The 27072-nt window shown below is 36.9% G+C and overlaps 1 protein-coding gene and 1 long non-coding RNA gene across 6 annotated transcripts in view; one reads left to right on the forward strand and one right to left on the reverse strand.

Moving 5' to 3' along the window:
- Positions 1 to 27072, reverse strand: part of PCMTD1 (protein-L-isoaspartate (D-aspartate) O-methyltransferase domain containing 1) — a 69593-nt gene that overhangs the window by 42318 nt on the left and 203 nt on the right. The window contains exon 2 of one of the 5 annotated variants that reach the window (XM_073229501.1): positions 1850 to 1937. The exons of the other annotated variants lie outside the window; for them this stretch is intronic. The gene's annotated coding sequence lies outside the window, so the exon portion shown is untranslated. The remainder of the gene's footprint in view (positions 1 to 1849; positions 1938 to 27072) is intronic. 5 annotated transcript variants of the gene reach the window in all.
- LOC140847890 (uncharacterized) overlaps positions 1944 to 27072 on the forward strand; it is a 136785-nt gene continuing 111656 nt past the window's right edge. Inside the window, exon 1 of the long non-coding RNA XR_012128157.1 lies at positions 1944 to 26971. This is a non-coding gene — a long non-coding RNA (uncharacterized lncRNA). The remainder of the gene's footprint in view (positions 26972 to 27072) is intronic.

The following is a 27072-nucleotide window of genomic DNA, read 5'->3' on the forward strand; positions in this document are numbered from 1 at the left end:
AGCACATGGACAGAAACATGAGGATACAGGATGAAGATCAGCTGGATAAGCTTGCAGGACACACACACACACACACTGAGGCTGGACCTCCTCCTGAAGACAATAGGAGCCAGGGAAGGCTTTCAGAGAATGAGAGGCATACTATATAACTAATTTTAAAATAAGATGAAGAAAAAACAAAACTGTTAAGTAAAGGGAGTATAATTACATTATTTGGCCTGCAGAGGACAATGTTTACATAACTGTAAAAGTGAACACACAGTTGCTGACTTAATTTGGGTAGTAAGTGAGCCACACTGGGAACGATGAGAGGAAAGAGGAGTATGGGAGTTAACACTTCATCTATTGGTGACACAAAGTAAATAATGTCTAAAATTAATGAGTGAAAAAAGAACAGTAGAGGTATCTAGTTAGTAATGTGGAGGTAACTTCCCTACTATTAAATATAACTTAAAAGTCACTCGGTCACAATAGCAACATTTGACTACTAAAGAGTTAAGACTTTGTATAAAGTTCCCTCTAGAGTGTGAGCCTGGGTGGAAATGGGTGAAGCCAGGAACCGCTATGCTTTGTCTCCAAGCTTGTGCTTTCACTTGACTTTGTAAACTATGTTACACGCATTATTTGAACAAAACTGATGAGTAAAGGGAAAATAAAGGGTGTGTGTGTGTGCGTGTGTGTATAACTATTTAGACCAGATTTTAAAAAGACACATGGAGAATAATTTTCTAAGGAATAAAAACACATTTAACAAATAAAATATAGTAGAAAAAGCAAGGAATAAAAGGATCATAACATAACAATTGACACTACAGAACTTCAAAGATATATCGCTTTACCATATATATTGTTTCTGCTATTGGGTGGAATGAATTATTGTAAGTTGAATTACATCAGGTTTTATAATATTCACTGATTATGTATGTACCTTTGCAGAAAATTTGAAAACCAAGTGAAATAAAAATTATTCACAAACCTACCATTCAAAGAGCCACTGTTATTATTTGCTTTCTAAGCATCTATGCTTTTTTAAACATGATATTGGAATAAATATTGTATATATGATTTCAGATGTTCACTTAATATGTCTTAAGTATGTCTTCATGCCATCAAAAATTCTACGATCCAGAATCCACCACATGGATGCCCTAAGATGTAACCAGTCTCTTGACTGCTAGACAACAGGATTTTGCATTGATTATGATCAATGTACATATGAGCAGTTTGCAAGTTAACATTTGTACTGAATATTTTGATAATTCTATAATAATATTCTAACTTGAAATGCACCTTATTTTGCATGAGAGTAAAAACAACAGTATTTAAAAAGCCATCACAGCATTAGGTATGGAGGTGTTGGTAATCTGTTAATTTTGAGAAAATTCCATCTCAATCATGAAAAAGGGCCAAATACAAGATAAGAAGCCAAGGTCTAGCGTTGTTCCCACTGATAACTTCACTGTTTGGCCGGGGCAACTCTCTAGAATTTAATTTCCTCACCTGTGAAATGAAGAGACAAAATTCTAGATGCCTCAGTTTCCCCAGAGCCCTAATTTCCCTGCTATTCCAGCATTAAGTCAAAGCTGCATTGAATACAGCTGCATTTTAGTTCTCTAGGACATGCTGGCCATGCCTCAGCATTTGTTACTTCAGTCAAAATTTTTTTGGCCCACTCCTGCCATTTTCTCTAACAGAAAAGAAAAAGACTTTAATAGTGTTCAAGTCCTGCATTAAACAATAAAAGCAAAATAAGACAACTGAGAAAAAGAAGAAAAGGTTAACAGAATAAAGGACTGAACAGTTTAAGCAGTTATAACTGCTTAAAAAGGAAGTCTTCATGTTTACTCACAGAACACAATTTCCACTCCTTGCCATCATCTCTCTACAATATGTTTGGGGTTGGAGGCGACCCAAAGGGCATGTTCACACAGGCTCACCTGAAAGGATTTGCAAAGCGTTCCATAAGTTGCTTATTACTCTTTGAGGGAATGTATGGCTTGAATGTACCAGGTTTAAGGGGAGAACCACAGAGGGCCCAGTTCAATATTATGGTGTCTTTCAGGCAGCTTAGGCATGTTTCATGCAAGGTTAAAGACAAGTCAAAGGAGGTGGGAAGCAAACAGATGGCAGACAGATGTCACAGAGTGGGAGAACAGAATGCATGCGGACTCACTTTCCTTCCCTCCTAGCAACCGGTGGCAGGCGGCCAATTGCTCCTTGCTGTTCCTTCTTCTGAGAAGGTGAGGGAAGAACTCACAGCTTTGGGGGTAAGGAGACTAGTGATCCAAAGGAGAACACTCTATCTGAGGGCATGAACAAAGGATCTTTCTTCCTCATGTCTTCAAAGATTGTGTCATGGGAGTTACAGACCACAGCTGCTTTGAGTGTAGAAGCAACTACCCAGGGGAAAATTTCTTCTCAATGATGACAATTGATATGATGAAATATAAAGAGAGAATTATGAAAGAAAGAAATGAAAGGCACAGGCTAATGAAGGGATTAGAACAAATCTTTTCAAAATGTGCCACTTTGGCATGTACACTATTCTGAGGTGAAAGCAGGAAGACCCAGCTAACAGAAAAAAATCTTGCTTCTCCCTTAAGTACCTGAAGAAGTTTAGATAAGGGGCCTGGCCCAGAAAGAGAGCTACTAATGGAGAATGTTTTTATCTAGATGACCTATTTACTGCAGGGCAAACATCTATTCCCAAACTTCTGCTCTTCTTATCTTCCTTTGGCTCACCCTGCTGCCCTCTGAAGCCTGCACCCCTTCCTCATTCCTTAGCTCAAGGTGACGTGAGCCTCACTGCCCTGCTTGTTCTTGGGGTCTCATTATCCTTGTGGGGTTCCAGTACATATGTTATTAAATTTTTCTCCTATTAACCTGTCTTACGTGAATTTTATTATTATACCTGCCGAAGAACCCAGAAGGGTAGAAGGAATTTCTTTTCCTCCCCAACACGAAGCTATTCACATTCCAAAAGCTACTAAGAACATATAATTAACTCTATATCCAAAGATAAACACAGACCTTTTTTTTTCTGTAGTGGTAACATATATGCGATTTCCTGTGTACCCACCACCTACCGGTAGGCCCTGTGCTCTACTTCTTCACCACACCCCCTAAAAACAGGTACTAACCTCATTTTACTGATGAGATCAAAGTTCAAAAAGACCATTAGACTAGCTCACAGCCCAAGAGTAGCTGAGCCACACCTCAAATCCAGTCTGTCAAGCCATGAAACCCTTCCAAAGCAACAATTTGCACAGAAGCTCCTGACCCCATAATTTTAAGTAAACTTTTCATCCTCTTAGCTGAAAAGATGTTCAATTCAATCTCTCAACCTCTCAATTCCTCCCTCTCATTTCCTTTTTTCCCCTTCTTAGTACTCAGTTCCAAAAGAAAAACAGAACAGTAGGGAAATAAAGCACCTGATGTCATTTACTGACTCTGTAGCCTCAGGCAAATTATTTAACCTGTGATCTTCAGTTTCCCTGTCTATAAAATGGGAAAAGTAACAACCATGTCATAAATTTGTGAAGAGTAGTGTACTGCATATAAAGCTCCTAACATACATACGTCCAATAAATACTGCACTTTATTTTTCTATGACAAAAAGGGCACATTCAAAAACTTCCATTTTTAAACACAAAAGACCAAAAACGGAAAACAAAAGACTGCCAGTTCTTAAGTCTAGTGAAGCTATTACCTAGTGACCTACCTAAGACAGAACTACAGAGTGAAAATGTAAATCCTGAAGTTTGACATGGCAAGAAGAGAAGCCAAGGAACAGCATATACAGAAGCAAAAGGATACACACTCACATGAGTTGACTGAAAAAGAGAGATGAATGTTTAAAAAAAAAAAAAAAGAACAATGCAGTGCCTTCTGTCATGCTCTTGGCTACCAACTGGGCAGAGAGGCCTAATTTGGGCCCAGCTGTCCTGCTGTGCTCAGGCAGCAGACAGCCACTCAACCTCTGTTTGGTAGCTGACTAGCTAACTTTCACCTGTGCTTATTTTCTTTAATGGAGCACTTGCTGTATAATTTAGCAAAAATTACTTGTCTTGTCCTAGTTTACATTGGTTCAACACACATCTTTCTGTCCAGATGTAAACTCAATAACAACAAAGATAAAATAGTAAAGATAAAATGTCCTATATTTAAAATATTTATCAACAGTTGTAAACGTCTTTAGCAAGCATTTTTTAAATGTTGGCTAAACATAAAACAACATGAGGGTAACTTCTAGCTTTCTACTTTAGAAAATCCTTCTAATTTGAACACACCTAATCTAGTGGCTACAGCAAAGTGAAGGTACTATTTTTTCCTCTAGATTCCCTTGAACTCTAGAATCTTCATCTGATCAGACAACCATAAGCCACTGTCTCAAAATACTTAGAGTATCTCCTCCCCAACCCTTAACTACTACAAATAGTTTAAAACAACAGAAAGTTTTGTTGCAAGTGTCCACATTATATATTTTGATATTTGGCAAGTTTTAAGATTCTTATATTCATGGGCTAGACTCTTCAGTTATATTCTCAATTCCACTATTCTAATGTTGCTTTCTATGTTTTGTTTTCTCCCTCTCAACTTCCCCCTCATCCTTTTACCTTTCCTATTCTCCTCGCCTGAGGCAGTGAAGAGCAACATGAACTCAAAGAAGACGGGTGAAACAGAGAAGGTGGTAGTTCTGTGAGAGTTCAAGGTATAGGAAACAAGGTGATAAAGGCATATAAAAAAAATTTTAAAGGACAAAATATGAAGCACCTCAGTCTGAAATTTTATTATTTTGAAAGTTACAGGATTTCATTAACCTCCAAAAAGTCTCTCCTCCTCTCCTATAACCTCTTCAAATCTCTATCCCTATGCAATGCCAAACGTGCAAATTTCTGAACACAACCCTGATCACATTTTATAAACATCATTAGTAAACAAAGTTCCCTACATGTAGAGCTAACAAAAATAATCCTCAAAGAATAAGTGCTTCAGATTTGGGATTATTGCTTAACATTTTTCAATTTGTCAGGAATTTAATAGGTGCTATACTAGCTAGCTACACTTAACACTTTTTAAAAAAATACTTATAGGAGCCACAACATAGAAAATCTTTCCAAGAGAAAAAGTTGTTTAGGTCCTTTAATTCTGCAAACGTCTGAACCAGAACACTGAAATGGTGCTGAACTTTCTGATTTCAGTCTGTTAAGTGACAATGTTCTCACCATATAATGAGATCAATAGGAAGCAGGGGAGTAAAGTATATACATTTTCAGTTCCCCTTGAGTCAGGCTTTCAAAGTAGGCTTATTCTATTTGAAAAATAATGAATTCACACAGAACATTCAAATTTTTTTAACAAGCATATTCCAAAGCAAAATTATACAATTTGGGAGCTACTCATCAGTTCAGATGATCTGTATCTGTTCCTTTCTAATAATATGTCATAAAACCAAAACATGAGCTTGCACCAAAGATATTATTTGCATGTAATATCATACTGTAGAATGCAAAATCTGGCCTTGTCATACTACATGATTTTGGGCAAGTCATTATAGTTTCAGGCTTGTTTTTTTTCACCGGTAAGATAGTCACTAAATCAAATAACCTATATGGAACTTTCAAAAACTTTTTAATAAGTCTATTCACTATACATAGATAAAAAATTTAAGTACGTTAAGTTTTTGGCCTTATAAAATAGCATCTTTCTGAAGTCCAAGGTGATTATTTTATCTATGAACAGGCACTAGTTACACGTCAATCTTAATTTTTCAAAGTGCTTCAATATTAACTCATATAATTCCATAACTATCCAAGGGTATTTACACAGGATTGGTGATATTCTCTGTACCATGCAAATGAAGAAAACTGATTAAGAGTAAATTATTTGTTCTTGATTTCCCATATAATACAGAGATACTTTGGTCTTATTCATAGATCTTATGTCATGCACTACTAACATTATTAGAAGAAAACACAACTAGAAATGTAGATCTGAAACCCTTGAGAAATGTTTATACATACACACACCCCACATTGATACTAAAGCTTCATTTCATTTACTGGGATAACTAATTCTGTCTATATTTTTACCAATGACCCAGACAAAAGTTTCAGACATTTTTTTAAATGAACTGTCATCATAAGATCATTATAATAATGCTATAAGCTCTAAAGTAAGTACTAGGAGGCTCACCTTAAGTTTAAGTGTTTAATTTGTCATATCAGTGGTTCCCTGAGTCAAGAAACCCATTTGGAGAAAACTGTCCAAACTGAACCAAAATGCTTGTGAAAGCTTTTTGAACTATAGATCAGTACGTCCCTCTCAGGCTGCATTTAGCAATTTCACCACTGGTTCAGCAGTTGAGTAGGATTCAGGGACACTGAGGAGAAGGTCAAAGAATGGCTTCAGTTCACACAGTCTTTGTTAAGGAAATCAGCCTCCTAAATGGATAGTGTACTTTCAGGAAAATGTTTAAAAATTACTTTCAACTTGGCTAAAATGAATTCTTACAAATAAAGATCTTTAATAACATAAGGAATTATTTCATATTAATTAGATTGGTCTTCAAACTATAAATAAGAGTCAAACTGTATGAGTAAAATTATGCTTAATAGTATATTTTAAAACATTAAATGTTCTCAACAAAAAGTTACTCAAAGCATTTAATATTACCTTACATTTGGATATTTTAATTGTTAAGTGTTTTGCACAAGACTTCATTTCATGGTTTCCTCACTCAACAAACAAAAACTGATCACTTGTTATGCCTCAGAAACTATGACAGGCATGGAAGATTCAAACACCATACTCCAGAAGCTGAACCCAACTGAAAAAGATTTCTTAGAAGGTAAGAATTGCAGAAGAGCTCCCTCCAGTTCATGGATAAGAAACTGAACCCCTGCAGCTGCCTTGTCTAAGATCACACAAGGTAAAAGAAAATCCCAAGTTTTGCAAGTTATTACATAATAACAACAGAAAATTTATTCAAACACTGGAACATATGAATGTAAAGTCAAAAAGACTTTTTTAAAAATTTCTTTTTGGAAAAGGTGTAGGAAGACATCATTTGCATTTTTATTTATTAGATTTTCCTATCAATCGTTAATAACCTCCCCACTCCCCATACTGAGGGCACTGAAGTACTAACTCTTCATCTTGAGTGGGTACTCTAGCATCTCAACTGCCATCTACTCTGCTCAATCCCCAACCCTGACAGCCATCCCGAGCATCCCCAACAACTATTCAAGCTCCAAAGATAACAACGACCACAACTCCTTAAACTCTGGGGACCTACTCACCCAGCAGTCTAACCTCTGAATTGTACTTTTCTCTGTAACATCTTACATTTAGTTTGCACATTCTTTTCCTAGCACTACCTAATTTACTCCTCTGTTTAGATTTCTTAAAACTAAATGAGCATAACTCTTCTTTCAGAAGTAACTGAAATTTTTCTTTATTTAATTTGGGTATTTTAGTTATTGATAGTAAATAAGATTGCTGAAACCTGACTTACGGCAGCTTATTGGAGATTTTAAGGAAAACAAATGCCAAAAAATGAACTATTACAGACACACAGTAATAAATCAGATAGCTAAAATTATTGTTTTCCTACTTAACTGTTTCATTTTTATTCTTGTTAAGTTGTTCATGTTCACAGGGAAGTTCTTTAATTATCACCAATCTCCAGACAAAAATTATATAACAATATATTAAATACATCTAAACTGAATCTACCCAGGTTATGGTGGTGAGTCTCAACACTCAGCAATGTAATATTTTGGTCAGATTATATCAACAGGAATATACCAATTTTATTTTATTCATTTCCTACCCTTACAAGGATCATTTGTAACAAATTAGTATATCAAATAGTATATCAAAAGCTTCATATCAAACTGCATGTCATTGAGTCATATTCTAAAAAAGTGCTCTTTTGAACATAAATAAAAAACTGAAAGGATCATATAATACAGTGTGAGTGTGGGTTCTAGGTTGAACCCTAATTCTACCACTTCTTAGCTATGTGACCTCAGGAAACATAATTCACCTCTCTAGGCCTCAGCTGCCACATGGTAAAAATAATTTAGCAACAATAATTACTTCACAGGATTAGTGTGAGACATATATGAGATAATCTGTGTAAATTGTCTATAACAGTCCCTCATACATATCTGACATATACTCAACAGACTTGCCTGTTTTTATTAACACAAACCTACCTCTTCCTCTCACAAAATAACATGTCCCCAGTTCAAGAAACATTTATGAAATGTATATATCTAGTAATAATAATACATATCAAACACTTTGGATTTTAGATGCCAATTTTCATAAGATCTCAATAGCTCTATGGTGTTTTCAAGGGAAACCAAAGCATGGAAAGACTGGGGAAAGACATTGGGGATATACCTTGTGATGTTAGATGGACTGGAGGAATCAGTGTGAACCCATGATATGTGTTAAACAAATATAATGTGTATCTATACATACATGCACATAAATACACATACACATATGAATATACATATAAAATAGAAAGCTATACAAAACATACATACTTTTCCTTGTTTATGAAAGCCTAAAAGATTGATAATGATTTTTTAAAATTTCTTTTTGGAAAAGATGTAGGAAGACATCTTTTGCATTTTTATTTATTAGATTTTCCTATCAATTGTTAATAACCTCCCCACTCCCCATACTGAGGGCACTGAAGTACTAACTCTTCATCTTGAGTGGGAACTCTAGCATCTCAACTGCCATCTGCTCTGCTCAATCCCCAACCCTGACAGCCATCCCGAGCATCCCCAACAACTATTCAAGCTCCGAAGATAACAATGACCACAACTCCTTAAACTCTGGGGACCTACTCACCCAACAGTCTAACCTCTGAATCCGTACTTTTCTCTGTAACATCTTACATTTAGTTTGCACATTCTTTTCCTAGCACTACATTTAACCTTCAGTGTCACTAGTCCTCTAGCAAGCTTGTTCCACAGAAGGCCAGAAGGTAAATATTTTAGGATCTTCAGGCTCTAGTGTCTGTTGTAACTGCTGAATTCTGGGCTTATAGAACAAAAACAGCTACAAACATGTAAATTAAAGAGTACAGCCGTGTTCCCCAACTTTTTTTTGTTTATGGACACTGAAACTTGAATTACATATAATTTTCATATCATAATATTACTTTTTTTTCCCCAACCATTTAAACTGTGAATACCATTCTCAGTTTGTAGAACTAAAACAGACAGTGGGCCAGGTTTGGAGTAGGAGTTATCATTTGCTGACACCTACAGTATCACTTTCTTTCCAAACCAAACAGGACTTGTGCACATGCTTCACTCACTGCCTCTCCATTTCTCTAAACCCCTCAGCCTTTCTGCCTCATTCCTCTTGCAAACTCCTGACCTTGGACCAATCCAAAATTCCTCTTTTCTATGGAATGTCTTATACTGTGGAGTGTTACCAAGGAAAGAAATCCATTACTTGGACTGGTACCACGACCAACCTCCACTGGACTTCCAGCAGCATCAGCAATAATCTTGTCTGTCCTTACTCACCTCTGGCTCTCACTGCCACAGCAAGCACATCCCACCTCCACCATCCTCACAAGATGCATCTTCTTCATCTAACAAATGGTCAAACTTCCTCTTCCACAGTATAACAGGTCATGAGACAAAAGCCTCAACTTCCCATTCTGTCACCTGAACCCCACCTACTTAACAGTGCTACAAATACACCTGCATGAGTACAGGCATCCACAGGCAGGCAGAGTGTAATGAGCTCAACCTTTGAAACTCAACAGACCTGACTTGGTCCACTTTATTACGAGAATTGTGGTACATATTAAGTAGCTACTACATTTAGTAGACAACAGGCATCCACTAGGTGTTTTGCAATTCTCTCAATCGCTCTAGAAAAAGGAAGGCCCTCCTCCTAGCAATCTTCCCTAAGCCTACCTCCAGAACCCTTGGTGCCTATCTTAGACTGCCACAACAAAATACCATAGACTGGGCAGCTTAAACAAGAGAAATTAATTGTCTCATAGCTCTGGAGGCTAGGAATCCAAGATCAAGGTGTCAACCTGGTCAGTTTCTGGTGAGGCCATTCTTCCTGTCTTATAGACGGCACCTTCTCCCTATGTCCTCACATGGCCTTCCCTGGTGTGGGTGCTCAGAGAAAAAACTCTATGATGTCTCTTCTTATAGATACTAAACCTACAGGATCAGAGCCCCACCCTTTACCCTCACTTTACCTTAATTACTTCCTTAGAGACCCCCATCTCCAAATGTAGCCACACTGGGCGTTAGGGCTTCAACACATAAATTTTCCAAGGACACCAACACTCAACCTATAACAGTACCTTTCTCCAATGCTCTCAAAACACTTGGAATGCATCTCTGTATCATCTCTCCACAGGTTATTATTCTGTTTCCCACCCACTTGACTGTGGCCTCTTCAAAGGGAGGCACATGCTATTCACCTGTTTATTTCTAGTACTTGGCAGAGGGTCTAAAATCCTGGAAGCAATCAGTAAATGATGAAAAGACAGAGTAAATGAATGAATAAAATACCTTTGGCAAGACAAACCATTTAACAAAAATGAGTGATAAACCAATATTTAAGCTACAGACCCCATAGGCTGTTTTGTCTCTGAGATTGGTGTGCCTTATAACAAAGAAGAAATAACTCAAGACCCCCCACTAATTAATAATTTAGTTTCCCAGTTATTTAAGTTGTGGAAAGAACTGCAGACTTATCTACACACCAGACAAGTTATATATTCCACTGCAGATAAATATAGCTTGTTTTGGGGAAGAGACAAAAGTCTTAAAAAGCTTACAATTTAGTTGGTGATACTATATGTTAAAAATTAAAATTAAAAAAGGCATAATAAATGCTTAAGGAGTTCAAGATAAAAGCAAATCAACAAGGAATGTAATAACCAGAGTCAGATAAACCTTCAATACCAAAGGTGTTACTACAAAGTATTTACACATACAAGTACTTTTTAAGTTTGAATTAATAATAATACTATAGGTAAGTTGGGGGACAGAGAACAATGCAATAGAGACACCGGAGTCCCCAACAAAGGTGAAGCATTAAAACCCAGGTATCCTCAGGATGGGAAATGGGGAGATTATTAGGAAAATACAGACAGCTAGACACAAAAACACACAGGGAAAGGAAAGAAATTCAACAGAATTTCTTCTGAATTATTAATACAATATTAAACCAAAGTAAATTTCACACAAGAACAAATATTTTAAACAGTTTTGCAAATACCATAAGTATAAAGAGGTGCACAAAGTTAGTAAGATACCCAAGAGATTTAATGGGTTCAGAAACTCAACTTGAAAGCAACCTGGCATGTATACTACATTTTCTCAATCATTCTCTTGAGCTATAGACCTACCTAGCATAGTTTACAAGAGCTTTTTGGCATCTTAGGTCTCTATAGATGAAGTACTCTGGCAATAGCAATACAATGAGGTCTTGTCAAAAGACAAACTACAGATTTCCCTGGCTATCCAAAAGTACGGCATTCCTATGAAACCCTTCATAAGCTGAAGGGAGGAATATCCCCCACTTTCCCAAAGTTCAAATGATACCTCTTTGCTTATAGTAAAGACCTACATTAGTACCTGTTCTCACAAACAAAAAGAAATTCAAAGAGGAGTTTTCACTTTTACATAAAAACATCATTACCATACCAATGTAGGTTTTTCATAAAGTGGCATAACATGAACTTTCAGAAAGCATGGGATAGCTGTATACTGTTAATATTTGAAATATCATTCTAGAACTTTAAATTTAAAACAATTCATATGAATGACAGTAAAGGCATAAAGAGTAGTTATCTGTGCATATATGAACCCAAACAAAATACAGCACTTTAATATTTGTGAAAAGCCAGTCAAGAAAATAAAATTATAAAAAAGAAAAACCTTAAAATTCTCTAGTTCACACTGTCACGCAAAGGGCAAAACTACTCGTTCAAGGTCATAAAAGCTTCAAATTATCTGAGATAAAATGCCCTTAGTCTGCTGTTTTTACAACAAAACCCTTACACTATTAAAGTAACCAGGGACATGTCGAGTACTGCCTGAAGTTGTAGAGAGTCGCTAATCTGAGTCAGTGTAGTAAACAGAAAGGAGTGGTGCTCAAACATTTGGTCTAGGGACAATGACTCCTTTTCACATTTAATATGAAAGGATTTAGGAGGCAAGCAAGAAATAGCCAATACCAGCTGCTGGGGAACAGAATACAGAAGTAAGAACTGGCCTCTGGGTCAAAGAGAGACTACATCATTTTAGTTAGAAGAAAAACTTATGATTGGCAAAGGGAGCCAAAGCAATGGAGATGTTTTTAAGAACAGCATAGAGCAAGCAGTACGTTACCCTGATTTCACCAGAGATATCCATCAAAAATATTTTACTTCCAGAGAGCAGAACAGTGGTTATCAGGGGATGGTGGGTAGGATGATGATGAAACTGATGTTTAAGGGTACAAACCTGCAAAAAGTAGTTACTAAGCAGCAGAGATCTGATGCACAGTATAATGAACACAGACAATATTGTACTGTAATTATATAATGGAATATTACTAGAGGCAATTACAGTATAAAAATATATTGAACACTCTGTACACCTTAAATCTGTATAATGTTATATATCATATTTATCCAATAAAAAGAAAGAAAAACCCTCCTGTATCAATTCCAACTGATGAGTAATGTCTGGCCAGAGTGTGAGCAGACGGCGCCAGACAGACTCCAAGAGGAAAAGGGCTTTGCTTCCTGGTGTGGGGTACTGCTTGGCAGACCCTACAGTGCCTAAGGGCTCTCCATCAACAGGCTCCTGCTCCTAAAGGGCCCGACAGCAGCTTCTCCCCTCTGTCCAGGCTGTGCAGTTTGTAGAAGGCAGCCCCTAGTGAGACACCTGTGTGAACACCTCTCTCTCATGCCCCAGAGAGCGATCTCTGGCAAAGCCCACCAAGGAGGCAGTACAGCAGGTTCTCTGCGGTCCGAGGAGCCACACACCCTCTCACAAGGCCTGGATGTCAGTCCTGGGTGGGCCTCTTCCTTAGGTACTCAATGATAGCCTTAGGATAATGGCTGTTCCTTACAGCTAGCTGTGTATTCTTTAGAGCTCTGGTTACTTATATTAGCCAATCCCATTACAATTAATTAACTCTTTCCATTAAACCTTCCCTGTTCAAATTACTGTATGGTTCTTCTCTCCTGTTTGGAATAGACTGACACCATCCCAAAAAGCAGAAAGACTACACTTAGATCAATCAGCGAATGAAGGACAAGCAGTTAGGCAATAAAATGAACTGAGAATACAACAGATACTGATACTCTGCAAGTGAAAACATCCATAATCCCTTGGATTGGATTTAAATTGCTATATACTGCAAACACTACCCCCACCTTTTATATAACTTGTAAGTATTTGAGTGCGCTTGATCTTAGTTTCTTGGCAAAATGTTAAATACTTGTCACCAACTTCTGCGTGCCATGAGAGCTGTCCATCCTGATCAGAGGCAAGGTTTGACAGCCAAGTGACTAAGAACACTGAGGGTAGCAGCTGCCAATGCTGCCATCTTACTAAATCCCAAATCAGGAAATCCATCATAGTCAAGCTCTTAGGAGGGTGTGTTAGGGCATCGTCTAGTGGGAATCAGCTTAAACATAAGCTTGTTCACTGAAACACATGAGCTTTCTGGTGCCCTTATCTCCCCTGGATAGATTATTAGCACACCTGGAAAAGGACAAAATAAAACCATTGAAGAACTCATAGAATTCCATATATACATAGTAGACAGGCTAAAAACAGAAATCCACAAAGGAATAAAAGAGGAAGTAAACTAAATAGCAAAGCCAAATTCTTCAAACAAATGCCAGAAACAAGCAACATTAAAGGTTACTTTTTTTGTTAGTGGCATTTCAAACTGAAAAAAGATCATCAAAAAATATTTACTGGAAAAAAACAGTCCCACAGTTGTACAGACACACAGAGGGGAAACTAAATATATAAACAGGCACTGAGAATTCAATAATAGATTTTATCAGCCATGTAGCAGAAAACAATTCTGGAAAAAAGCAACATTAAGTGACACTAAATAAGGCACACATACTTTATTATTGTACCAAAAATGCAATACACTGCACGTCAAAGAGGGATAACTGCCAGAAAGCAAGCCCTGTTTCTATACGGCATTTGTTTTATTGTAATGTGGTTTGCCTAGGGAGGTATATGTGCTTTGAAAGGACAAAAATACTTTCAAAGCTGGTACTTTTTGGTTGTTTGTCTTACCCAACTACCTTGTGCAATTTCTCCAAACATTTTTTTACAGCTGGTAAGCCTAAGGTGGGGATTTATCTATGTGTATGAACAGTGAGTACACACAGGAACAGTCTTTCTTTTCTACTGAGAACAGTTTGCACAACTTCAAGACTCTTTCCCCAAACTGGAAAGACTCAATGTAGCAAATTCACAAGGACCCCAGTTTCTGTCTGCCAGAAAAGCAATTTAAACAGCTATTTAATTTTGTCCCTGCCTTCCTCCAAAACACTTCCTCTGGGATTCTAGGGCAGGTGTGTATTTCTCCTTTCTTCTGCTCTGTTGATTTAAAGACATCTTTCTCTTTAGCACAAACTGTCCAGTGCACTTAATAAGTTTCTAGATTTCACAGGGCAGGAAAGGAGTTCCCATTACTTCAAATTAAAAATGTCCAAAACCAAAACCTTCTACATAGCCAGCCCCTCACCTTCCAAACTAGCTACTCTCTTCAATTACTCCCATTCTTCTTAGTGATAATCTTTTTGTCACTATCCTTATCAATTTTAGTAGATTACTGTAACTAACTTCAAGATGGTCTTCATACTTGCAGTTTGCCCAACTCCAATAACATCCTGCACATCATTTTGATTCACCTGCCCAATATACCACTTTTATCTTTAACAAAAGGAAAAACTTCAGTTACTCAGATTACTCCAGGATGCTGCAAAAATGAGAGGAAACCCCACTGCACAGGGCTAAAGGCTCCCCCATTTAAACAGCATAGCATTAGTTTTATCTAGTTATACGAATGTTTAGTTTTATGACCAGTTTTACAAACGTCACCTTAATATTTTGTTGGGGGAAGGGGTTGCTTAGCAGTCATTTCCCTGAGGAATCAAATGGTCACAACATACTAACCTACATTAGTTTTCTATCATGCCATAACAAATGACTACACATGTAGGGCCTTGAAACAAAACAAGTGTATTGTATTAGAGTCCCAGAGGTCATCAGTCTGACACAGGCCACCCTGGGCTAAGATGAAAGCAGGGCTGCCTTCCTTTCTGCAGGCTCTAGAGCAGTTTGTTCTCAAGCATCAAGTACCCATCGGCTTTCTCTGGCTCATGACCCTCTCCTCCATCTTCAAAGCCTCTCCTCCATCTTCAAAGCCAGCAACATCAGACCTAGTCCTTCTCACTCTGCCTCTTTCTCCCACTTTTAAGGAACCTCGTGATTACACTAGGCCATCAGGAAAATCCGTGACAGTCATCCTGACTTAAAGTCAACTGGTTAGAAACCTTAATCCTCCTCTGCCATATGAGGTAACACATTTACATGTTCCAGGGAGTATAACATGAACATGGGGGAAAAGGACCCTGAGCATTATTTGTCTACTATACAACCCAAACTTTACTTGCCCTCCACTCTTAGTAGAATACAGCTCTGTAGGGAATCAGGCAAATCCAAGAATGTGTATCTCCTATTTTTCACCCAGGGAAAGGAAAGGAAAGAAGGTATCACGAGAATAATCAGTTGCAAGAGTTATGCTCTTATTTCTTGATAGAACTTGAAATTCATTTTCTCACATATATAACAGTCACATTCTTAAAACAGCCCAAGTCCTCTAACTTAAACAATTGCTATACCAGAAACTAACTGCACAAGAACTTTATGAAGGCCCTGAAACTCAATTTGAAGTGCCAACTGAAAATACTGCAACAAATAAAACCATCAATCTTTTGACTTATTATTAAGACATGTAATCATTCTTTCTTATAAAAGAAATTATGCCTAGTCCTAAATCCCAAACACAAAAAATGTTCAGCATTTCTAATACCTTACACCATCAGGAGAAACCATGCCCAATTATAAACTTTAAGCTTAAAAGAGCTTAGGTCTCAACAGACACATGAAAAGATGCTCCTAATCTTTTATGAGCATCACTAATCATCACGGAAATGCAAATTAAAACCACAAAGAGATATCACCTCACACCAGTTAAGGATGGCTAGCATCGAAAAAACTAACAACAAATGCTGGCGAGGATGCAGAGAAAGGGGAACCCTCCTACACTGCTGGTGGAAATGTAAGCTAGTTCAACCATTGTGGAAAGCAATATGGAGGTTCTTCAAAAAGCTCAAAATAGAAATACCATTTGACCCGGGAATCCCACTCCTTGGAATTTACCCAAAGAATACAACTTCTCGGATTCAAAAAGACATATGCACCCCTATGTTTATTGCAGCACTTTTTACAATAGCCAAGATATGGAAGCAACCTAAGTGTCCATCAGTAGATGAACGGATAAAGATGTGGTACATATACATAATGTAATACTATTCAGCCATAAGAAAGAAACAAATCCTACCATTTGCAACAACATGGATGAAGCTGGAGGACATTATACTCAGTGAAATAAGCCAGGCGGAGAAAGACAAATGCCAAATGACTTCCCTCATTTGTGGAGTATAACAATGAAGCAAAACTGAAGGAACAAAATGGCAGCAGACAAAAAGAATGAACTAGTGGTTACCAAAGGGGAGGGGTGTGGAAGGGTGGGTGGGGAGGGAGGGAGAAGGGGATTGAGGGGTATTATGTTTAGTACACATGGTATGGGGGATCACACGGAGAACAGTGTAGCACAGAGAAGGCACATAGTGAATCTGTGGCATCTTGCTGCACTGATGGACAGTGACTGCATTGGGACATGGGTGGGGACTTGATAATATGGGTAAATGTTGTAACCACATTGTTTTTTCATGTGAAACCTTCATAAGAGTGTATATCAATCGTACCTTAACAAAAAATTAAATAAAAATAAAAATAAAAAGGGCTTAGGGCTCAGTACTGCCTAATTCCTAACCTTACTTTTAAGATAGTGGAAAGTTACCATACAAATTCATTCTGAGTGCTTTCAAAAATTCAGTTCAGCATAATTAAGACCACGTACATGATAGTCCATATATTTATTTTACCTGCTAGTACCCACCAGGATATTTTGTAGCAGATTCAATATGGTCCAAACTTTAATGTAGTATGATTCCAGGTTGGCCTCAAGAGGGAGCACTCCCTTTTGAAAACATACTGCCCTGCAGGTAAATAAATGCCTTTGGTGTATCACTATAAATGCATGCACGGGAAGACACACTAGCCAGAATGTGAAGATGTTTAGGAGCAGGACTTGCTTTTAATAATGCTCCATACAACAGAAGGCACTGACAGATATAAAAGCAAGCAGACACTGAACTTGATAAATTCTGGGCTAACACTGAGACAAAGATACAGAATCAAACCTATATATGAAGGTCTGAACTCCATCCTGTCCTCTCACTTAACAATGATAATGAATCTTACCACTGGCCATTAATCTTATAATTGACTACACCTCAGTTTTAAGAATCAAAAGAAATAATGTATATGTTAAAACTCTGCAAAATACTTTTTTTTCTAGCACTGCTGAGAGTAAAAAAAATTAAAGGGAAGATAGCTCTAAGTTTCAGATTAAAAACAAATTAACAAGTCTTTGCATAGTGTAATTGTTCCATAGTCTTAGAGAATATTCAGTATAAGTTGACCATTTCTTGGCCAAACCAAACCATGAGAAAATAATAATGGTATGTCAAGAACACCTTAGGGGCCTCTGGGTGCAGTATAAATACTCCGTAATTTAAAATTTCATAATTCCCTTTCACAGCAGTAATTTTTCACTTCTTATTGTGTGTCCTGATGACTCAAGTCTCCAGCTTTATTTTACACACAACTGATTGGGTCTAATGTAGTTCTCAGCCTGTCCTTGACTGTAAAGCAGTCACTGTCCTTGCTTTCCCTAGGCTTTTTCCCCCGCTCTGGGCTCTATGCCTACAATATTAATAGTGAGGTTGCTCCCAAGTTTGGCCTCCAGTTACAGGGACACTACTGCTGTTAGGTCCCTCACTCTGACAAGTATTGGCTAATCTCAAAATCTCTGAGAAGTAGTATATGACTAATAAAATAGTATTTCTTTTATTATTAGTGCAACCATGATTGGTTGAGCACTTACTGCATATAAAGCTTTGGCCTATCTTAAGTACATTAACTCATGTAATCTTAACAAAACTCTGTGTAATAGTATTATTTTCAAGGATGGGAAACCAAGGAGAGCAATTAAATAACTTGCATAGGAGGCAGAACTGGGCTTGAATTCTCAGACTATCTCATATCAAAACTATGTCCTCACACACTGTAGATCATCATTTTACAGGAAAGGAAGCAGATTCAGGAAAAAGAGTCTCAGTTCATACATCTACAAAATGGGAATAAAGATACCAGTGTCTCTGAAAAGACTGTTGTGAAGATTAAATAAATGGAAAGTTATATGAACACATGGAAATGTTAAAACACCAAAGACATTAGCATCTCAATTGCACAGTTCCAGGAAGAACATTCACACAAGAATGGTGTGCATCTCCCTGAAGCAGTGCAGGGACTCTAACTGCACTGCACTCTATGTGAGCAGTGCTCCTGGGCTGTACATGACAAATGTTCATATGCGCATACATACATGTGTGTATCCATACATATATGAAATTCACTTATTAATGTGAGCTGCATTCATCTTACTGTTATCTAGGTACAATAAAAAACCAGTGATTATTAAAACAGACAGTGATAGCAGAACAAGTCCTTAACCAGAAAAAGAAAGCTTCCATAAAGTTTTGCCATAAACAGTAAGGTATAGCTCAACTGCTTTAAGACCATGGTGATTTCCCTCCCTTTTCTTCAGAACCAAATCAGTTTCATGAGTGATTGCAATACACAGATACTTATATAAATCACTGTTAAAAGCCTAATTCTTTCAGTTTTCATATCTAATTTCTCTGGTTCACAAAAGGAAAGTTCAAATTACTGTACTTGCAGAAAAAAGGTCAAGTCCATTAAAACGGCTTAGAAGTAATTTTTAGGATGAGATTTACAATACATGTGAAGTCACTTTAGGCCACTGCCAGGCTTTTTCTTGAAACAAATCATAGTGACTATCTTCATGCATTCCCAAATTTGCTCTTCTGTTGGGGAGTATAAAAGTGAACAAGAACTTAAAAATCCACTCTAGTCACCAAGAGACTACAACGAAAACAAGAGAACTGAGAGTACCAGTGCTTACAGGAGTCACAGGGATAACATACTTAGAAAAAGTTGGGTTTTTTTGCTTGCTTTTTAAGCTATAACATTTCTAAATACTTCTTTTTAACAAACTTAAGGTCCTGTATTTTTTTAAAGATGGACTATAAATACAATGATACATAATCAAAACAAAGGCTCTGAATATATAATGCTCTTATATAAAAGTGCAGCAATAAAGGTACACTGATCTACCCACTGATACACTTACGGGGGTAACACAAATCACCACCACATGTCAAGCAAAGTCGAGGCCCTAAAAACTTACTCACATTTTCCTTACTTCCAACACCAAATCTATCTGCCTGATATGGCAGAAGGATTTTTAAAGCTGAGCTTTTCTAGGTGGTGTTTTTATTTACACAGAAGTTTCTCAAAACTTAACTATTTAACACCCCAGATGGTAACATTTCTGATGATCTTATTCTTCCTTATCCATACTTTCTGAGTCTTCCTACAATGAATTCCTAATGCATTTATAAGGAGGCAAAAAGCAAAAACAAATGACATCTTATTTGTTATTTCTACAGTGACTAGTAAGTGACCAAATATGTCTAAGTAACCAGATCAGAATCAGAGGTGTTCAGAAATGAGTCAATGGAAATGAATCACTGTTTAAAAAATCTATAAACCATATAGACCTAGGGAGCACACAATACCATTTTAAAAAGAAATGATGTACCTATCAAATATCTAAAAACTATTTTTTTATGTCTATTAGAAAAACATTCAAATTCCATATTTAGGATAGAATGATTAGAAAATTACAAAGAAAATACATCACTAATAATTAAGCCAGATGCTTCTACAACAAAAAAGAAAAAAGAAAAAGCTTGGGAAAGTTTTAAATGCCTTGTTAGGAGTATCCTGATAGACCAGCTACAGACTTTAGTAGCTGTTACACGTTATACAATAGTAGTCTGTATTTATAGCACCCTTGGTCTAAAGGAATCAATGGGCAGTCATATTTTCTTTGTATCCTAAATATCACCTTATTCATTTGTTATTCCATACAATTCTTTGACCATTCTTACCATTTACTTTTTATTCAATAGGATTCTGAAATTCTTAAGATGCAAAGATAAGGTATTTTTGTTTATACATAAGTCTGAAAGGATTCACACTACACTCTGAAAATAACATCACCCAAGCAACCCATGAGGAACAGATGTGGATGGGGAAGATTTGCTGAAAAAAAGGAATTTAACTTCATTTATTTAAATGTTTAAATCTCATCTTGAACATATAATAGAACTACAATTTGAAAATGGACAACATAAAACTTATTGCATTATGGGCTATGACATCTTTCTAGATGATACACAGGGATTTGAGTTCATCCCCTGAACAGGTTTTCCTATGTTAAATACACTATTACAGGCCACAGTCCCAGAGACCAGTTTACAGATATCAAGTATCATTTTTAAGAGCTGAACTTCTAAACACTTGCAGAACTGACCTTTGCCCAGTGCAGACAACTGGTCAAGAGAGCTGCTACCAGTCACCACTGCCATCCCTACTCTACAGATTCTAGCAATCACCCTTGTATGATTCCATCCTTCTCTCCAATCACTTGCCCATTAATCATCAAGCCAGGAAAGGAATACATTTCATTCCCCACCAAGAAACATCTATTTCAGCTCTCAAACTTTATTTTTCTCTACAGGGAAATACCTTCTACTTTTTACTTCTCTTCCTTCAAAGTGTTGCCTCAAAGGCTATAAAAGTAAAAAATTAGAAAGAATCTAAATGCCCATCAGCAGGGAATATGGTTGTTATAATATATATAACCTATATATGTAGCTACAAACATATAGCATATACTTTAAGGTTGCAAAAAAAGTTTTAAGTGAACAAGTTTTTTATCTACTGATATGATATGGAATATTAGAGATATAATGAGTGAAAAATGCAAGGGAAAAACTGTGCGGTGTACCTGATGTTTATATTAGTTCAGAAAAAGAGTATCACATTTATTTGTATACAAATAAATTAATAGTTTCTTGTATATCATCCCACAGATGAGTGCTATCTCCCAGGAGGAAAAGTGGGAGGCTGAGGAGACATTTTCAATTTATAAAACTTGTTTTACCACTGAAAATTTGAACCATGTGATTATATTACTATTTTTTAAATCGATGAATTATTTTAACCTTGCTTAAAACTTTTACTTCAGAGAAGTATTTGTGATTACTTAAATAATTTATAAAGTTGAGAGCAGGTAGACTGACAAATTCATTGAGAATCAGTCTCACTTTTATAATCATACATTTAGCATTCAAAAAAAAACCCCCAAATCTCCTCCATCACCACAACCAAAATATCCTACATCCTCAACAACCTAACAGCAAGGATTGTATTTTCACTTAATAAAGCAAGGATTACTTACTTATTAAGTGGCTGATTGTATTACAATATAAGATGCAAGGCAAGAAATACAAAGTTTTTCCAGAAGGTAACCATTAACCTTGAAAGACTCAATTAATCAAGTCTGAAATTTCACATGAACTCTTGAGGAAGCAGACATATGTAATCTGCAAGAGGGCTTTTCAACCTATCATATAGTTGGACCTTCCTGGTTTCACCAAAAGGACAGGAGAGGACCCTGAAATTTATCCTATCTTTCATGTCCACAGTATCTTAAGACAATATTGTAATTCATTTGAAACTGTGTCTAAGTCAACAGCATGGAAAATAATTCAAATGTCAATTACAGGAATATTTATATACAATATCAATTGTATACACCAATTGAAACAATTGTAAAAAATATCAACTGTAAACAAAAATGAATTTTTTAAAATGTTGTAATTACCCAGTACTCAACCTAAAAATAAAGAACACATTTATTTAATAGCCTGGAATGAGAAAATCTGGTTTTGTTGTAAACACACACAGTTTAAAATTCCAATAAACTATTGTGTGTACCATATAGCAACTACAACCAAATAGCACTTAAATGCCATTTAATGGGAAACTGACCAGTGAACATTTTCATATTCACTCATACATATTTCCTGATCATACATTGGAAAATACAAAAATAAGACATGGTTTCTATTTTCAGCATTTTTTAATCACATCACAACTGTTAGAATACTCAAAAATGAATTTACAGCTGAAAGTTACTGCCAAGAGGTTAACAACTATATGAATAGAGAGGAGACTTGCTACCCTACAGAGAAGAGGGGGGCTCTAGGGAAATATGGTGTATGAGCTGGTCTTTTGACATGGGGGACTTCAACAGGCACAGATGAAGAGAAAATTCCGATAAGTGGAAATGCATGAGAAACCAAGAGTTTACATTCTTTCTGAAACAGCCAAGTCTGCACAGAAACTTGAAATAAAACAAGAAACAAATTGAGGAGCACTGGTGCCAAATACTGCAGTTTTGAAAGGCAACACTGAGGAACAAGAACTTAATTCCACAATCAGGAGTCACTCAGCAGAGCCATAGCAGTGAAGAACACTAACTTGGAAAACATGCTTGGAATTGGTATGCCAGTTATTGTACCTACTAGCAACTCCTACAGGCCCATGAAATCTGCATTTCTTCATCTGTATGATGGATAACAGTATCTACAACATAAAACTATTATGAAGATAAATGAGAACAAAGCATTCAGCATAGTGACTAACCTAAGAAACAGTGTTTTGGGGTTTTTTGTTTTGTTTTGTTCTGTCAGGTAGGGAAAACAGCATGATCAGGTCTGCATTTAGAACCATTATTTTGATAGCAGGATGTACAGTGAATACAAAACCTGGAGATTAGGGATGTCTCCTGTTCCCGGTAGTGGAGGCAAATGGATAAAAAGTACTGGGCTGGGAAAACAGAAAAAGGCAGAATGAGGAACCAGTGTAATGAAATGACAAAAATTATTTCTGTGGAAAGAGAAAGAAGGATCAAAAGTGACCTTTGATTTCTGAGCCTCAATAAACAAGAAAATGTTCAGGCTATTAATATAAAATGAGGAAATGAGGCAAGGATTAAATTTGCAATGTATAAGAGTTTAATTCTGAATCTCCTGATTCCAGATAACAAAATGAAGCTACTTAAAAGTTTACCAAGGAGAACAACAAAAGGCAAGTCTGAGGCATAAGAAAAATTGGTGAGGCTAGTGATGGAGACCTGGATCCCCAACAGACAGAATGAGCAATGGGACCAGGGGTCTGTGTGAGACAAGAAAGGAGAAAATACAGCTCAAAAAAAGGAAGTGAAGTGCTCAGTCTAAGGTAGCACTTGTGTGTGAGAAGCAAGATGAGAAAATGAAAGGGCTGCAAAAAGGACAAGCGTGAGGTGCTGGCCCAGAGAAGAAACAGGGAAGACAAGGACGTCACATGCCACAGCTCTGCAAACACTGTTTGTAACTTCAGACCACTGAACTGACTTATGAGAACGTGCCTATTCAAGGTTTGTAAGAGTGTGCAAGTAACTTAAAAGTGTTAATTATTCCAACTCAAGCCCCAGCAGGACATGGCTAATACAGAACGGAACAACAATTAAATATTTGTTCAGTATCTCAAAGAAACATAACTCTTAAGTTCTCATCTTCCCTAGTATCTATCCACACGTTTGACTATACTGATGACCCACTCTTCAAAGAAGCCACCCCTCTCCCTTTGTCTACTTTGATGGCCAATTCTCAGGTTTTCTCTGCTATTTTGGGTTCTCTTTCATCTTAACCAATTTCTCCCTAGAAAAAGACCAACCAGGGATAAAATCCTTTATGCTAAATCCCACAATAGTTTTATACAATTAGTTTTTAAACCCCAACTAGATTTTAAACTCCAGATCATACCTCATGCTTCTTTTGTTATCATTCATAACACCTAAATAATTTTATTGATTTCTGGCTACTCATGAACATATGTCCCAAAATGATTTTCAGGCCGAATTGAAAATAAACTTTCTATTTCTTCCGGTCAGCAATAAAATCTCATTAATCTTTGAGAATACACACACACACAGCATTGGATTCCCTGCCCTCCACTAGTCCAAAGTCCATAGATCTTAACAAACTCTAAATAGAGTTATCTTTCTGGTAGTGAAACGTTTTGGTTCCACATCTATACCTACTTACATCCAGCGTTAAGTTGTCCAAGAGAGAATCAATGACAAATACGCCATTTAAATGTGAATCCAATTTCTATCTTTAACACTTGCCAAGAATACAAACTAAAATGTTTTCTTATATGTGGGTTTCTTTTCAAATACATTTTACAAATTACAATTCAAACACAAATTACAAATTCAAATACAAATTACAACTGATACTAACTTCAGCATTTGCCATTATTTCTTTAAACTACACAGTTGTCACATCTGCTAGAAAACCAAAACATTAATATACCAAAATATTATGACCCATACTCTATTAAATTGTCATGATGCATACTAATAATGAAATAAGCAAGTTTTAATGTTTTTAGGTCTCTCTTTGTATTCTTCTCATCCTATCAGTTTACAAAGAGCGTAACTGGGTTCATAAAATTAATGTTAAGTGAAATGAGATTATCCATCCAAGTTTGGTGAGGAATTAAAGCACCTGGAAGAGCTACAATTTATTATGATATCCAGCATGGCATCAAGCAGTGCCTGACATAACACAATCCCCATCTTTGTGGTTAATTACATTAATTCAAGGAATTTAGTATTTAAATAATACACCACCAGAAACCTCATCTAAATAGACAATGTTGGAGTTTCACACTTAAGATTATATTTCAATGGATATGATTATATTCATGTCTCCATTTTTAAGGAACAATTCCAACACACAAAAAAAGGAAACTCTACGATCAATAATTTTGTCAGGTGGTTTTCATTAATGGGAGGCAGCATGGCAGAGCAAAAACCAGGTTCTTGGATTAAGCCTAAATTTAATGCAGTCACCACCAATAAGAGGAAAATAATTCTGAGCAGTTGAGCTCTCTCTCAGGGTCTCTGTTCATTAATCTATAGATTGGAGAGAAAGCCACCTATGTAGTAAGAAATATATAACAGAAGGCATATTATTACAAGAGATAGTAAGTAAAATGCCATGGATGTGTTTTGATTCATTTTAAACGCAGTTCCCCAAGTAATAAAATACTACATAATTGGGCCTAAAAATTTCAGGCTATATGCGTTTAGAACCTGCGCTTAGAATGCGTTAGATTGTTCTTTGAGGTTATTTTACTCAGTTCCCTGAAAGCTAGCACCAACATGAACACAAAGTACATTTTTAGTAACTACAAGTGATTAAATCAACAAAGCCTCCAGCTCTGCTGCACAATAGATGTAACAGGAATTTCCTAGTTTTCTGTCTTATTTAATAGTAAGTGGTGTATTATCATCCTTTCACTTACAGCTTACTCCCAATGGTTTACTGCGGAAATATTTAATCCCTGGCTGTTTCTATGTGTGTGTGTGTTTCAACCTGTCTGAAATACAAACTTCTGGGCCCACTGGCCTTCCATCTCCCCTTTCCTTCACACGGGAGCCAGTTCATATTTAAGGAGTTGAATTTGTTTTCAATTGACCGTGTGGAATTTAAATTTACTTTGAAACCTTCACTTAAAAAAATAATAATAACCTATTTTAGTAATCTGTTTATGAAGTCATCCAAGCCTCATGTAAGCTACTTAAACTCCGTGTAAACATATTACTCAACTTGCCTAATAAGTAAGTATCCCCAGCTGGCCTTAGACATTCTGAAAGTTTCACATTACGTTTCAAAACATTAGTTTGTAGCCCTTTTTGAAAGCTAAAAGAATATGGAAAAATTAGAGGCAATGTTCAGCAATAAAAAGTACATAACTATGTAACTTTTTAAAAGAATGAAGTATGTAACAAAGTGAAGGAAAATTCGCAGATAATGTTGGCCAATAAAATCTGTAGACTATATATGATCCCCATTTTTTAAAAAAACATAACTTTTACACGCACAGAGAAGTCCTGAGTGGCTGAACACCCACTCCATCTGAAAACTGGTGACCCTTTCCGGTGACTGGTAAGAGAAGGAAAAATGAGGGGGGTGGATAGCAGCAGTCCTCATTGTTTGGCCGCGTAATTTTGTCTTATAGAGCACGTAGTACTTTTGTAATTAAAAAAAAATTAACTGGGAGGAAACAACTATTGGCAAAGTCATACTTTCTGGGAGAAAATAACTATTGGCAAAACCATACTTTCTCCTCGTATTCCAATTTTTCTCATTTGTAATTTGAAAAATATAACTATGATTCCTCAATTGTAAAAAAAGAACACACAAATACACAGTACTGGAAGTTAAAAAAAATCCTGGATATGCAAAACTACTCCCCAAATTACTTTTCAACAGGAGTACACCCTCCGACAAAGCACGAAGAAAGCAAGCGTGAGCACCCGCTCCGGCCCCAGGCACCGCTCGCCCGACGCAGCCGGCAGGCTCCCTCGAGCCACGTCCTCCTCCAGAATCAACCCCCAAGTCACAGGGCGGCCGAAGACCTCGAAGCGCCCGTGGGTATCTGCGGGGCGCGGCCCCGCGTCTCTGCGGCCCAGAGCCCAGGTGAGAGCCCACGGCCCGCCCGCCCCGCACACCGCCGAACCCTGCAGCCTCCCTAGCCCCCGGCCCTCGGACCCCGACCTCCCGGACACCCTCCAGGCCCA

The sequence above is a fragment of the Manis javanica genome, chromosome 2, assembly GCF_040802235.1.
Source record: "Manis javanica isolate MJ-LG chromosome 2, MJ_LKY, whole genome shotgun sequence".
Classification (NCBI taxonomy): domain Eukaryota; kingdom Metazoa; phylum Chordata; class Mammalia; order Pholidota; family Manidae; genus Manis; species Manis javanica.